Here is a 17,367-nt window from a genome sequence, read left to right as displayed (position 1 = left end):
ATAAATAAATATCTCTTACTGGTAAGTGCATACCTCTTATTATCCAGTTTAAAATATGAAAAATATTAAGTACATAAAAATTAAATATACCTAAATGTAGGTCGAAACAGGATACAGCAAATACAATCATGGAGGCCAATATGGGTGTTCCACAATAATTTACACAAGTATTATAAATGTAATACTTATTCCGATTACACTAAAATAGCGGCATATTATATACAACGTTAAATTGTGATCGAATATTTATTTTTAATAAGTAGTGATCAAAAAGATTTGCGTGAAAAAATAATTACAGAAAGATCACAAGATTATTAGAGTTCTGCGCCCGTTAATTTAATTTAATTAATTATTATAATACATTTATATAATTACAACAGACGATTCAAATAACAAATAACGCCGAAGATGAGCCAACACAGTCATACATTACTCAGTTCGAATGGCAGATCTTAAAAATCTCCAAAACAGATATGTTTTCAACTCATCCCATCATCAAATCGAACACCACCAAATTCAAATAACAATTAAAAAAAAAAAACAAAAAAAAAAACAGTAGAATCTGACAGATTTATATTATTATATACAAGTTCTCTGATTGTTATAATTATATCTTTATCGGAGCAACAGCCTCTCTAAACTCAGCAATTATATATTTCTTTTTATGCTGAATTTCATAAGATGGTGGTCCCCACATAGTCTTGATATCAACGTTACGAGACGATATGATTATATCCCATGTTACGCCGATCCCAGGACGCAACCTATAACAAATAAAAAAGAATTGTTATTTATCTTTATTAAAAAAATCCTAAACTGTTGTGCAGTTTAGAATAGATTTTAAACAATTAAACATTTTTAATTACAGAAAATAATTTGACCTAAACAATAATAATTTTCTGTTTTCTTTTGCAAAAAATCTGTTTGACGTTTATTGATATCATAGATATGTCAATTCAGAAACTTTATTTTCTTATTTTTATATTATAAAAGTATATTTCCTTCTTTTTTTTGGTAGATGTGGGTTAATGTTTATCCTGTCTGCTACAACTTCAATCGGTACTTTGTATATAGTCTACAGTTCCAGACGTTGCTCTCTCTGTGATGTTGGGTTAGATTGTCACACACAATCTAACTACCTTAGTATTGAGAACAGTTCTACATTTACTATTTACATTTACAGTTAGTCATCTCTCTTTACAAATATAAAATTATGAAAAATTATCTTACACCAAATTATTGTGTTAAATTACCGAACAGCACAGGATATGGAATAAAAACTACTCGTATGTGGTGACTGAGAAGTAGATAAATATCGTAAGAATAATTCTAAATTCCTATAAAAGAAAATCTGTGATTGTCGTCTGGTCTGATACACTTCCAATTAAAATAACAAAGTACCTAAGTAGCAAAGCTCTCAATTTTGAAAAACCAAACGTGTTCAAAAAAACCTTTAAATTCCTCATACAACTAAGACTTTTATTACATAACTCTTGTTAGCGTATTAAAAAAAAAACGAAGAAAAATATACTGTGGTATTTCTTAGGAAAACCGTAACTGATTTATAAAGAAAAGAATCAATTTTTTACAAAAAATAATCAATATATGACACTACAATTCGTAAAGTACAACAAAATAATATTTGCAATTTAAATTTTAAAAAGTACAACGTACAACCGAGAAGACTTTTAAAAAATATAAATGTTTGATTTTTTTATAATATATATACAATCATCTTTCCCACTGATTTATAACTCACGGATTAAGTAACAAATATAAATATTCTAAGTCAATACGTAAAATAAATATTATATTAAGTTAAACACATACAATAAAATTGATATAAAAAACACAATAAATAATTGTAGAAAAAAAAGAATCTAACCATAAAGAAAATATTGGTTTTTAAGAAACATGAAAGTTACTGCTGCTGTTTTTCTTTGATATGGATAATTTATATTCTTGCTTCCTAGATTATAACTTGTTACAATTTTTTTTTTCAATTGAATGTTAATTACAATCTGGCAAAATTCATGCATCTTCTCATGAATATCTCTCAGGTCGGGAGGAGGTGGGATAACCAACCAAGGTGGGAGAACAATTTTACGACAGTGAATGTTTAACTATTAAAATTAAACATTTTAGTTATATCAAATAAAAAAAAAAGAATTATATTATTATTTAAAATATCTTCATTTTAAATTTATTTTATTTTTTTGTATTTTTTATTTTTATGTTTAATTTAAAGGAAGAAATAAAAAAAAATCATTAAAAAATAAAAAAAAATTACATATCAGACAAAATTTATACGACAATTTCACCCCACAGTTAATTAGATGTAAAAGAATATGGCATGCAGATTAGCCTAATGGTGCAATCAAGGTAATGGTGTTCCTGGAGTGCATAGGAGTATGCCACAATCCAACTAACCAATCTTCCAATCCATCTTAATCTGCTGAAAACCAATACTCATCACCTAATAGTTTCACTTCTACATTTCACAAACTGTCCCCCTTCCATAACGACCTCCTCTGTACCTAACAACGTCCTGACTGAATATGACGAGACTCATTCTCCAGTTGGTCCATTCCTTGATTAAAATATGAATCTTGACAGTCGTCATATCACGCAGGATTTGCAATGATATGCGATATTTAATTTGATCATTATCCATCCAATTTTACTTATTGTTTTTTTTGTTTATAATTGAATGAACGAAATTTATGCGACAAACGTAATTATAATATTAGAAAAGAAATTTGTTTAAAAATTATTAAATTTCACACAAAGTTTTTAAAACCGAAAACATGACAATTATCCTTTAAAAATAATAAAATGAAAATATTTTATTAAAAATTAAACTAGTTTTAAATTAAATTAGTGGGTCAGTCCATTCATTTACAACTTTTTGAAAAGTTGGTAAAAAATAAGCTACTTAATTCTAAATTTTAATTATACAACTATTTTTGATTCGTTGTTTGTTGTTCGAAAATTTAAAAAGACATCTGTAGAACAATTAGGTGACGCCAATTTTTTTTCTTTTAGAAAATCTAATAAATTATCTCTCAAGATACTTTGTTAAAATAAAGATATTTTATATTCATATTTGTATATTCTTATTACATATTTTTAATAGTTTTTAATTCTACCGACCGGCTTGACAAGTCAATCCATTTTTCCAATTTTAAATGTATTGATATTTTTTTTTGCAAACAAGTAATATTAGAGAATGAAAATAACGAATTATTTTTAAGATAAACACATTTTTAACAACACTTATTTTATTTCATTCAATTTCGCAATAAATATTTGTTCTATGAATTCAGCGATATGACATTAAATTTTCGAACCTTGAAAAAAAACAAAAAACAAACAATAGATAAATTCTCAAGATAAAAATAAATATTTATTTGCAAGAAATTTGTTCCAAAATACAACTGTAAAAATAAAAAAAAATACCATTTATTAACAGGAAGCGTATTCTCACGCAAAATGAAAGAAAAATTAAAAGTTACACAAAAAAATAAATTTTTAATTAAATAAGTGTTTTAACTTATAAAGAGATTATTAATATTTAACTAGAATTTTTCGGAAAAAAATATAATTTTAGAAGAATAATAAATTTAAAAAATATGTGGAACACATAAAACAGCTAAGTTCGTGTTTAAATAACGATATTTTTTGTGTTTAAAACAAATTTTTCTCATAGTCAATTACCATTTTAAAATGAAAATGGTTATTTAATTTTTTTATTCACCAATAATTTTACGCAGGTAGAGCATATATTTTTGTTAATTTCACCATATAAAAAATAAATAAAACCAATTTTTATTAAATCATATATTTTTTTTTTAAATATGTTAACTAAGTAAAAAATAAACAAACTTATTTACTTTTAGAATACGGTGTATTCTAAAATGTATAAATTTCCAGAAATTAGTCTTCCCTACAGCTGTAAGCAACACTCTTGCAGAGATTACTTCATGAGTTTTATAATATTTACGTAAGCTATTTCATATAATAATATAAAATTTTAATTAATCGTTTCGTCTTTGTTTTATTCAATAAACAGTAAAATTATTGTATTAGGGTAATTTAATTTTCCAAATAAAAAGCAAGACATTTGTAGTTTACATGAGAACTGTATACCGTGGAATAAGAGTTTGGAGATGGTAATTTACTGAAGTGTAAATTAACAAAGAGAGTTTAGTAAAATCCTGGAGGTGGTAGTCCGGGTAACAAAGGAAGTTTGCCGAGTGTTGTGTAAAAATAATTTAGAACGTATATCCAGTTGAAGGAACCGAGGGGGTTGAAGAGGGGGGATAGGTTCGGGTGCACGTTAAGTGTGTATTGTACGCCCGGAGGTAATGTTGACACACAGTTTCAGTTCTGGATAAAGGAGAGTGCTTTTCATTTACTGACCCCCGCCTTGGGTCAGTCCACTCATTTATTCATTAGGTAGCCCAATTACCTTCGCTTTACGTCAAGGGCTCTTTGTTAATAAGGCCAGGCTACCCCCTACCCTTCTCCTTTTCCTTGCTGGCTGCCCTTACCGTAGATTACCTCGAGTAACCATAAATTGTTGAAGGAAGGACCTACCGTATATAAATCTAATATTACCCTACAAACAATGCATTCCAATTAAACTTTCACGAGCGCTTGTTGTTACCGCTTTATGCGGATTCTATTAGTCCGTTACCGAGAGGTGAATAAGGAAGTCCGGCGGGCTGACAAATGAACCGGCAGGCCCAGAAGTACATAAGAAACAAAAACACACTAGGATCACCATAGTACCGATGTAACACCACCAAACATCGACGAAAACTAACGCTGATCCTTTCATATACAACGCTCACGGCTCGTTTTGCTCACTCATTCATTTACTGTTCGTTACTAGACAAACATTAAGTGAAAAGTCCTTTCGCAAAATAATTCCGAGCAATAATGGTGAAACACAAGCTTTCTCAGCACAAAACTGCATTATTAATTAATCTTAACTACTCCGTGCTCTATAAAACCAAAAATTACAGCCTATAGACTTATCTAACCGTTATTAATTTATTTTCTTGTTTTAAGAAATAACAAATTAAAATAAAGACAAATATTCGTATAAATCTTGAATAGCAAATTAAAAATTATATTTTATCATCTTACGTGGATATAATTCAACACAAATTTTACAAAATATAGATAGCCTACACCATTCGATATCATTTACATATTATCATACCACTTAACCGTAAACAAAGACTTTTACTTCTTTATCTCTTTTTTTATAATAATTTTAATTGAAGTGTTAAAATACATTAAAAATACTTATTAGAAAAAATCAGTTTCTTATGTAGTTATTAATCAGATTGAATTAAAGAAAATAAAAGAAGACAATATTTCTTAATTTTCCCGGCACTGGATAAAAAAGTATGATTTTAACTCTTTCCCCTTCAAGAGATGAAACTAAAAATTTATTAAAAAATGTTAACCCTTTTCTTCATGGACAAAGTTGTAAATCCATTTTACTCTTATAATCTTTCTTCTTTATCTTATTTATTTATCAATTTTTCTATTAAAAAGGATGTTTTATAATCATTTTGATGGAATAGCAAAAATTTATATAAATCTTCACAACTTCAAATGTTGTAAAATAAGATTATTTGGCCAACTGTAATAAAATGTAGTTAAAAGCATGTGATGACAATATTTTAGGCTATTTATACTAAAATTACTATTAAATAAATTTAAAAGCACATCTACCACTGTGATAAACTTAAAGTCATTCTAATAACGATTCATTTAGAAAATAAGTCAAACCTAGCAAAAATAAAAAAGCCAAACGTAGAAATAATAATGAGTTATAAATTAGTTTTTCTGGGCTAAGGAAATATCAGTCCCTTCCAATGGCGTACGAGATGAAAGTGGTTTCTACCCAGATGACACTAATATAAAATAAAATAGTAAATGATTTCGTGTTTATATTATCAAAAGTCCAGAAAATGAATAAAAAGTCAACCTTTACGGATGGGCTGTTATGAACCTTTTTGAAATCCTTATGTAAAATTGATTTTTTTTTTAAAGGAATTATTTTCAGTAGTATTTATTTTTTGATTTAATAAAGTGCGTATTGCAGAAAAATTCTTATTTAATCTAATCCACTTCAAGTTATTGAAATCTCTTAGTAGCAACTCGCCAAAGATTCAATGAATCTGTTATTATATCCATTTGTAACTTCTGGTAACATTGGTCCCCATTAATCTGGTTTTAAACTCTAAGTATTTAAGTTTAGTTTGTCAAAAATAATAGTTTAGGATAATTTTCACTGCCAACTGACAAGCACAAAAATTATTTTCGATTAAATAATGTAATTCTTTGTATGCATATTCTTATGTAATCATACTTGATTAAAATAAATTTAAAATTTTGCTTGCAATTTTTCATTGTTTATTCAACAATTATTCCGATTTATCATTTATCTATAATAACCATTTTCAAATTTCAATGAAAATTGTAAACAAGTATAAAGAAAAATTAGTCCTCTAATCAATCTATCTATATTGAGTTAATGGAAAGAAATATAATCATTGCAAAAAATAAACATGTAAGAAATAGTTACTTCAATTAATATATATTTAAAATGTTTAAATTATGAAAAACAGGTATTTTACATCGGTACTGTAGTTTAATCATGAAACTATAAAACTGACGCAAGTTTAATGAATCACTGATCAAGTTTTTAACAAAAAATAAGACTTGTTGCCTTAATCTTGTTGCATCTCTTTCAGTAAAACACAATAAACATAAAATTAAAAAAAATATAATAAAAATCGTCAACTATATCATCTTTGCTAGGTTTCTAGAATTGTTTCACGATTACAAAACAAATTATAATTTATTATTTTATTACGTAAAAATCGAGTTTAAAAATCTTGAAATTTAACGATATTTTAAATTACTAAGTAGATTTCCGGTAGACTTGAAAAAATGTAACACCTATTTAAATATATTAAATATCAAGCTTCTTATGACGTTTCAAAAGCTCAAAACAGCGACCCGGATATGTTACCGACACGCGTTACATAACCACATGTTTTAAAATTCGTATCAATTTTAGAATGCGGTTTCGCGAATTTCTCGTGGTATTCTCTCCAACGCTTGTGTGTGAACGGTAACATAGGTCTCTCACGAATAAATTAGATAAGCGGTTAAAGTGAGGTATAAATACAAGCCTATACAATCTACGAATGATGAACTCTGCAACAACCGCTGCTTTTTGTCTGAATCAGAGACATCGAACGAACTGTAAATGCCTCTAGTGTTAATGACTGATATTGATAGTCAGGTGGCAAAGTGCATTAGATTGTGCTGACATCTCGTGGAAAATACATGAAGACAACTCTTATCCATTACCGAGGATGGGACAGGAATGAATTATACAGGGGAAATGTATTTTGCTCGTTCATCCACCTCCCTATTCGAAAACGCAGTTCTATGCACTCAACTCTCTAAAAGTGCATTCATACTAAATTCTTTACAATCCTAGGGTGCTGTGAAAAGCCCTGCCAATTGTAATAAACAACACCCGACGGTAATTTAACTGGTTGACTAAAGCGTAGTTATCTTTGGATGACCTAATTGATTTGAAATAGCGTAAATCTATTAATAATTACATTTCCAACAATTATGAAGTTGTATTAAAATTTAGGCATAGTGTAATAATTTCTTCTTATCTATCTCTACCAGTTATTAGGAATTCTGAATTTTTATTGAAGGCAGTACGCCTCCTATTTTTTAAGAATATTTGATTTTTCGGAAATCGAAAGTAATAAGAGTATTTACCTTATTTATACCTCGCAGTTATTTTTTAAATTTTCATTCACGCTACGAATTAATTTTAGAACTTTAGTTTATCAGCCAATCATGCTAACTTTAAAACCAGTGGATCGGGTTGAATTAGATTTTATAAATCAAACATAAGTTTTGTATTCTTATAAAAATACTATTTAATTTATTTAATTAAAATTGTCTTTTATTCTAATTTTTTTTTTAAGGAAAACTTGATTTTACAGAAAATATCTTTAAATACATCATAAAGTAATTGTTTTTGTTTGAAAATAAATTCATGTAAAACATCGCATTTACATTCGTATTTACAACGATATTATTGTAACTGTCATTTAGATTAATACAATTCAAAACTAGAAAGTTAAACTGGGAGTACAGTTGAAAGATCAAACAATTCATTACACGGCAATTCTAACTTACTTAGTGAAACTACATTACTTAGCGTAACACTAAACTTCATTTTATTAAAACCATAAAAATATATACGAGTTCACCGGCTTGAAACTCAAATATGAAAAATTAAATATGTAATATATAATTTAACTTTTTTGTAGAAATAAATAAAATAATTTTTTTTATAATTATTAATCTTGGACAAAAGTTGAAAAGAACACTTAATAAAATACGAGTAATTATAAATAAAGGCCCAAAAGAAAAGAAATGAAAATTAAACTATTTTCAATTAGTAATTTTTTATAACATAAAATTTTCTTATTATGTAAAGTAAATGTTTTAATAGAAAAAAAATGTGCCAGAAATGTTCTGTTCCGACTATCTAAACGGCTCAAGCGATAGCGTACTTGTCTGCTGTATCAAAGGTTCTGGTTTCGATTTTCAACTATGTTTCAAAAATGTTGAATTAACCCCTACTGACTTATTAATGCTATTATCAGGAAACTGGACTTAAAAATAACAAAAAAAATTTTATAAAACTTAATCCCACAAACCTAATTATTTTACATTATTTATATAGCATAATTTGATCACATTTATAAGAAATAAAATAATACTTAATTCGACCAGGTCTAGTGTTTTATTGATGCATATTTAATTTATATTTGGTATCAGCACAGTTATCTTACTAACTACTTTCACATCTGTGAATAACAACGTTTCTACAATGAATGATGGATTAAAAAGTAATAGCTTACTTTTAGGTTTCTTAAACCTTTTTTTATTTATTTTGCCTAAATTAAAATTTATCTACTGGAAGGAAAATGATTAAAATACACAAATTAATTTAAAATTATTTTCACCTGCAAATCTTTTAACCCTCGTTTGTAAACGAGCGCTGATGTGGAAGGACCAACTGCACAGTCATATCGTAAGATTAAATCTGTTCTTATTTTTAAGTTTAATACCTGTCTTGAATACTGAATAAATATACAATGATTATACTGTATTATGCAAAAGTACAGTTTTTGTTAAACTAGAGTGTGATGTTTAAAGTGCAAACATTTAGAAGGATAATTTCACAAACCAATTCAGAAAATGTAATATTCCACTTCAACTGCATCCATTTTAGGTATTTTAAAAACCAAACAGTTCAAGTATCATGAAAAGTAGCATATAAAAAGTTCATAGAAATTCCTAATGTAAGGTAAAGTATGATACAAAGAACAATTCTCTTATCCAGAGTTCTATGTACTCATTAACGCAATTCCTACCAAACTGAATTATAAGTGTTCAAAAACGCCTTCATAATTTAAAACTAAAATCTCCAACCCGAATTTAAGGAATTTTTAATTTAATACACGACAGATGATATCTATTATTTTGTAAAAAAAACTTTTGACATACAAAAATAAATTTTACCTATTGTTTTAAGGTTAATTTTATTTTATATAAATTTTAATCAATATACTCTTTGTCTTTTCTGTTTAGCTTCCGGAACCACAGTAAGGTATTACTTTAGAAGATGAATGAGAATGACATGTATGAATGTAAATAAAGTGTAGTTTTGTAAGTCTCAGGTCGACCGATCCTGAGATGTGTAGTTAATTGAAACCCAACCACCAAAAAACACCGGTATCCACAATCTAGTATTCAAATCCGTGTAAAAGTAACTCCTTTACTAGGATTTGAACCTTACAACTCTCGACTTCGAAATCAGCTCATTTGCAATGACGAGTTAACCACTAGAACAGCCCGGTGTCAGGATACTAATTTTACGTAAAGTGTTTAATGTTGATGTAGTTTGTATTTTTTTTTTTGTCTTCAGTCATTTGACTGGTTTGATGCAGCTCTCCAAGATTCCCTATTCTAGTGCTAGTCGTTTCATTTCAGTATACCCTCTACATCCTACATCCCCAACAATTTGTTTTCCCTTTTTAAATTTTCTAGCCTACCAACCTTTTTCAAGTTTCTAACATTCCACGCTCCGACTCGTAGAATGTTATTTTTTAATTTTCTGGTGACCCCTTCCTTAGTAGTCCCCACCCGGAGATCCGAACGGGGGACTATTTTACCTCCGGAATATTTTACCAAGGAAGGCGCCTCCAGTTTGTATTTAGCCAATGTAATCAATACAACAAATTTTTTTTTATTATTATATAATAGTTTTATATTTTATAACACAACTACACTAAACTAAATGTAGTTTTACATTTTAATTTTGTAATTAATAGTTTTTAATATTATAAAAAATCATCGATTAATTATAGTTGCTTAATTGATAGTGAAGTAAAGAATAAGACAAAGTTATGTAAAATTATTACATTTTAGTTCTCAATTTCTATTTTTGTACATATTCTATATTATTACATACATCTTTATCCACTTATATAAATTTTACTTTATGTTTTCTCATACATATTCTCATTTACAATTTTTTCATAATAAAATCTACCTCACTTACATAGCTAAATTTTTAAATTGTTAAAAAAATAATAGGTTTTAAATTAATTTCTATTTGAAAATCTAATTAACTGAATAACAATAATGAATATAGTCAACTTAAGTAACTATTAAGACATTTCATTGATAAGCCATGAGAATTATTTATAAACCGCCTTCATTACTTGCCCTTCCTAGTAACAATTTTTTGTTCCAATGATAAATAAATACAGTCGACCCCGCTATAACACAGCCATCCTGAGAGATCTGTTATAACCGAGTTATACGCTAACCGCATTGTATCAACGATAAAGTATAAACGAAAAAAATTCCAATTGAATTAAAATTGTAATACAATTAAAATGTAATTGAATGTTACAATTAAAAATGAAAATATTATGAGTTAAAAAAACTGTAAAAAAAAATACTAAGTATATATTGTAGCGTATTTATATTTTTGAATCTGGACTTCAGTTTTACTTCTTTTTTTTTTAAACGGTAAACTACGGTAATTGTACAATATTTAAATACTTCCCCTTATAGCCTATTGAAAATACAGTACTGTAGTAACTGATCTAAATTCCAAATACCGTAAAGTAATATACAGAACTAATTTATTAGAACACATTATTACATTAACACAACACATCGGAAGGTAAAAATTCAACATAATTTTTTTATATATTTTTATCTTCCTGTTTATATAGTTACGTGTATTTTCATAAAGCTAAACGTATTAGCGGATTATTTATTCTGTTTAATTTATTGCTAAATACGTAACGTAGCTAAAATACGTTTCTATATACCTAAAAAAAAAATTAGGAAATTTTTTTAATATCTGATAACAGTTCTCTTTTGGGGGACATCCTTCTATCCGCTTTATTTTTATCCGAGTTATAGCGGGGTCGTAATATAATTTAAAAAGTTATTTTAATACAAATTACCAAATTTTTTTTGTTTTGTTTATTTTTTAGCATTTACAATCTGTACATAGGGGACCATAAGTAAATTTAATTAATAATAATCACGTGAGCGGAGGTCCCCGAAGAAATCCCTCATTAAAGTAAACAAAGGTTCAACATCTCATTGGAAATAAATGACAGGAAGAAAAATTAAAAAAATAAAAATAGTGTGTAGCACTGCAGATAAAACAAATATTCGTCAGTAAAAAATAGCTGTAATTCGTTGGCTATCTAAGTGACGTTCACTATGCAGCGACAGAGTCATCCAGTGTTCTCACTCCTACGTTTCTCTGCCAGGTCGCGCCTCTGGTAACATCTCCCAGATCCAGCACATGGGAACGTTTCAGTCACCTGATGTCATCGCTGTTGTCGAATAGATTTACTGCTAGATAATTTACATGTTTATCTAACCACTTTTTGTACTGCGAGCTAATTTTTTGGATCTCTTCGTAAACAGAAGGTAATCCTACATAATCATGAATTTCTCCACCCCCTATAAAGTTACCTTATGTTAAAAAAATTAATTTTAAAATATAAACTTTTATTATTAAGTCACATTAGTCTACCAGAAGGACATTTAAATACATTACATCGTATGAGAGCTAACGTTAACTTGTTTACCCTTATTTCCTGTTTAATTGCGTTATATAGCTTCGTTATTTCATACTTATTAAATGACTGACTCATTTAATAAGTATGAAATAAGTATTTAATAAGTCATTAAATCTAAAATTTCATAAGATTTTTTTTACAATTTTTTAATATTTCAATATAATCTTTAATAACAAAAGAGGTTACACTTAGAGTACAATCTTTAAACGTAAACTAAAATTTAATCTTTAAAAATAAAAAAAATCGAATTTACAAAATGAACATATACTCGTAGCCTATCGTACTTCAAATTTTGCATTTAGCAATGTAATTTTATTTTCTTATAATTATATTCATTTCAAAATTTATTTCTTTAAAATTTAATGATAAATTACTAACTAATAGTAAATGATAAATATTATCACTATTTCATCATAATTTATAAAAATAATTAATGGCAATGTTTTTTTTTTTTTATATATTTTTTTTGTTATTCTCAAGTTATAATTTCAGAGTATTTTTATAATCGTTTTCGTAAATTTAAAACCATAAGTAAATTTCATCACAATAATCAGCTTATAAAGGAGGTTCCCTTGTTAAATACATTCTAGACGTCAGTAGTAAATCATAAATAACATAAGCATTGATAAAATCCAGCAGTAATGTACTAAAAATCATAATAATGTCCAGTACTATGAATAAAACCACAACATAAAAAGACATAACATAGGAATAAATAAAATTAGAAAAATAAGTGATCATAAACGTAAATACTTTGATGATGCACAACTTTAAGAAGAGAAGCCTTGTCCTGAGTATCACTATTAGGCTCCTAAGTTAAATTACGCTTTAATCGCCTTACATCTTCCCCATTATCTAAGATGTTAACAGCTAGATAATTTATGTGGTCGTTAACACTTATTTTGTACGTAATTGCAAATCAACCGACTTCCTCTCAAACACATTTTTTAAAAAATGGGAAAAAGATTTTAAGTCACTTATTGCAGTGTTTGAAATTAAATTAATTAATTTGTTAAGCGACAGGAATAACTTCATTTAAAGAATTTAACAAACTACAGATTTTGAAAATTTTTAAAAAAATTTTGTTGTATGTTTAAGCCTTAAGTAGAATAAATTTTATTAACGTCTGTCACATTAAGGAAGAATTTAATAGAATGCAGAAAGGTTAGACTGTTGTGTCAGCGGAAGCAAGTGACGTTTATTCAGCGATTGCCGATGAAGAAGAGGTGGGTGAGAGTTTACAAGGTGGAATGGGTTCGACTGGAGGGGTAGCATAATATGAATAATTCAGGGGAGTAGGTCGACACGACACGCGACAAGTTGTCTCAATTATTGATAATACCGTTTTAAAATCAATAACATAATTATATTCATCTCGCTATTTTGTTTAGAGCTATTGATTAGTTCTGATGACAGCCGATTGTCAATGCATATCGCAGTTCAAATATTTTCTCTAAAATGAATACAGAGGATGATGTTTTATATTTATCGTTATTATTTTTTTCTTTTGTTATCGATCATATTATTTCAAACGGCAAGTTTCCCAAAGTCATAATCAAATCATACAACTATATGCAATTCAAAACATCAAATATAAAATAAAAACTTACATATAAAACATTTTTTTTCTGAATTCGTTTATTTACAATCAGCTTCCATACTGAAGGAATAAGTAAGTCATGTTATAGACTGTCACTTGAAATAGGATCTCCAATACTAGATTTTTCGGAAATACCTTACTTAATAATTGAAGAATAATTTCAGTAATAATGAAATTTTTAATTAATTAACAATTTACGAGTAAAATAAATAACATCGTCTTTTAATAGATGGATCTAATTCTATTTTTTATTATTTAATTAATAATATAATTTTAATACATTCAGATTATTTTCTAGAATAAGAACAACAAAAAGGAAAAAATAATATAATACCGTATAAAAAATTGAATCGATAGAAAGAACCGAATATTCCAGATAAAATTTAAAAAAATATTTAAGTAATTTAATAAAAGTAATTGATATATACAAGAAGTCGGTAGGTCCTTAAGTTTTCCTAACTTAAAAAGATCGCATCATTTTATTTGAGTAATATAAATGCAACGAATTATTAAGCTATTAAAACATATTAAACTCTTATGTTATCACTCGCTATGAATTACAGTGGTTTACTTATTTTTCTCCTTGGTTAAGATAAATAAATATTAAATGAATTTAAAAAATTGAAAAAATTAAATTTCCTAACGGAATTAACATGTATAAAAAGAGATTACTAGACAGCAACCGAAAAATTTTAAATTTCAAACCGAAGTAAATTTGAGTAACGATGCTTGGTATAAACGATAAGGCGGAGTATGAGACGAATAACAATTAAGACTTCTGGATAAAGATATAATAGTTATTAAAATTATGGAATAAAAAAGATGTTTATTTAGAAGAAGAAACAGGAAAAGAACGTTAACAGTAAAGATTTACTGTTGGCCGCCAGCAGTGAAGAAGTTCAATAATAAAGCAATCCCTGGTCTTTGCAAAATCTTGCAGATGTGATGTATTTGGCAAAAACCTTCCTGGAGTACGCTCTATGACTGTATCATTTCACAGTACAGTTCTGGTATTTAGTTTGCTTGTATAAATTTTCCACTATCTAAAAATCCACCTGCCTGTTTGATAGTGGTCAGTTCCAAGGTAAAAAAAAAATATTTTATGCATCATGCCTATTGAATTTTAATAATACTGAGAACAATATATATATCGATTATTTTGTTAAATTTATTTTTTTACCATACGCTTAATTTACAATAGTTCCAATTTACCAGAAACATAAATAAATTTGAATTTAAAAAAATGACATGCAGAGAAATTTGTTTATAATAATTGAAAAAAAAAGTGTGTGTGTGTGTGTGTGTGTGTGTGTGTGAGAGACAGACAGAGTAAACATTTACTGACAATATCTAAGTGACAACTATTTATACATTCACAAAATTATTTGGTAAACGAAAAATAGATTTTTCTCTTCCAATGGTTGATACATTTACTGCGAAAATTATATTTGAAAAAAATATTTTACCGTATCGTAATTGAAGAAAAATAATGCATACAAGGATATTGTAAAAGTTCATGTTTTTCGTTAAATGAAGTTAAGTTAACCTTAGCTGTGGGCGATATCAAACACTGAGAGATGGACCGATGTCAGTTCAATAACGTAACGCCTTGGGCCGTACTGAATTATCGGTTCTCAATTACACATCACAAACACATTACACACTTTAATAAACACAGAACGGCGCTTTTTTTTTGTGTGACTGGTGGCTCAGGTTTGCAAATGAATTCGTGTGTCCAGTGCTTGAGGTTTCTAGTCGTCACCGAGCATGGACAAACACTGTTCGTTGTTTGCTTTCAATTACATTTTAATCACTTAGGGTCTCTCCAACGTAAATTGATTTTCTTTTTTGTATTCAACTCCGGTGTATTGTATGTTTAGACAGACAGAGTTCTGTGTTCTCAGCAGGCCGGATCGATTTATTTTGATTAATGAAACATGTTACACAGAATCAATATTTGCGCACTTCACTTCTATTTATATGGTCCTACATAAAAGTGGTGTAAGAGAAAAATTTTTCCATCTATATAGGGTAAGTCAAAAAATTTTAATTAGAAAATGTTTTATCCGATACAATATATATAGAGCCGTTCTTGAAGTGTTTGTTTACATTTTGTTTTTATTTTAAAAAAAAAGAGTCATTCATCAGAACAAACCTTTACTCGGTATGTAACCCTCAGGCAAAGGCCACATAGCTGTTACATGTATCGTTTTAATCATTCATATTTACTTTTCTTCATTATTCGAAATACTGACTTTATGTTTTCAGCTAAAACGTCAGAATTACATAAAATGCTTCTTCATCTGTTAGTAAATAAAAAATAAAGTAATATAAATAAAATATACATCTATAAACGTAGTCACCTACGTAACTTGCAACTGCATTATTGAATCAGTAGACAGAACAACAAACAAGCAAACAAAGTCTTTTCAAATAGGCATACTTATTAAAAAAAATACGTCCATGAATATAAACATATATATTTGTAGTTCAAATACGTATATTTTTCTGTAACTTTTACGTTTAATTTTATAGCCACAGTTTCACTTTTTTTCAAGTGTAATAGTCATTTGAAGATATATATTTACAATTTTATGCAGAGTTTTCAAATAAGAAACGTTCTAAAATAAACTACGGGGAGGACAATAATACAACGAGGTAGGATTACCATATTTTCTGAAAGGTAAACAAGAAAATCAATTTTTTTTAAATGTAGACATCTGAAAAATGAGAGTGCTCTTGAAACTGTTTCAGATCAAATCATTTTCATTTCTAATTCATCCGAATTCGTAAACTGAAATATTATCTAAACAGATTTTTTAGACTAATTATTTTTTATATGATGGAAAATTAATTTTATCGCATCGTAATAAAAGGTGGATGAATTGGGCTCTATCTTGTAATAGCAGTAGGAAAAAATTAATAAACACTGTTATGTATTCTAATATTAAATTAATTTTACTTTAAATGTAAAAAAAAGTATCAAGCAAAGCTTTAAAACAACCACTTAAAAATTCTGGTATAATAAAAATATATCGTAGTAATTTTTTCCTATTTTAGTTTTTATTTAATAAAATTATTAGCTAATCGTATAACAGTCACATTTACTCGTGTGTAATGATGACTTTAATTATTTTATACTATTTAATATAGGCTAAGACTTAAATACGTTGTAACATATATGTATATATTTTTTTTTTAATGTAAAATATGATCTTTATTAATAAACTTCTTCTTTCTTAAAGGTTTTATATAATTAATCGATCTAGTTAATGTAAGACCAACGATATGTAATTTTAAAAGGACCTACCTACCGCAATTTAAAATTAATATTAAAGAAATCTCACCGAAGCGATTTGGTTATTTTGTTTAGGGAAGTGATAGTAAATTTATTAAAAAGCAAAAAGCTATTAGGAAAATGGATGCAGTAATAGCTTTCCAGTAATGGAAACTGAGCGTAAAAGAGTTGATTGGAAAAAGACAGAATGTTTTATTGATCACTGGATGCATTATCTAATCACA

General features: G+C 27.5%; 1 protein-coding gene across 5 annotated transcripts in view; it reads right to left on the bottom strand.

Moving 5' to 3' along the window:
* Positions 1 to 412: 412 nt before the first annotated feature.
* Positions 413 to 17,367, bottom strand: part of LOC142319147 (rhombotin-1) — a 728,716-nt gene continuing 711,761 nt past the window's right edge. For all 5 annotated transcript variants that reach the window (XR_012755112.1, XR_012755113.1, XR_012755111.1 and 2 more), the window contains one exon: positions 413 to 764. The gene's annotated coding sequence lies outside the window, so the exon portion shown is untranslated. The remainder of the gene's footprint in view (positions 765 to 17,367) is intronic.

Source organism: Lycorma delicatula, chromosome 2 (genome assembly GCF_047948215.1).
Source record: "Lycorma delicatula isolate Av1 chromosome 2, ASM4794821v1, whole genome shotgun sequence".
Taxonomy (NCBI): Eukaryota; Metazoa; Arthropoda; class Insecta; order Hemiptera; family Fulgoridae; genus Lycorma; species Lycorma delicatula.
This window is presented reverse-complemented; position numbering and strand designations above follow the sequence as displayed.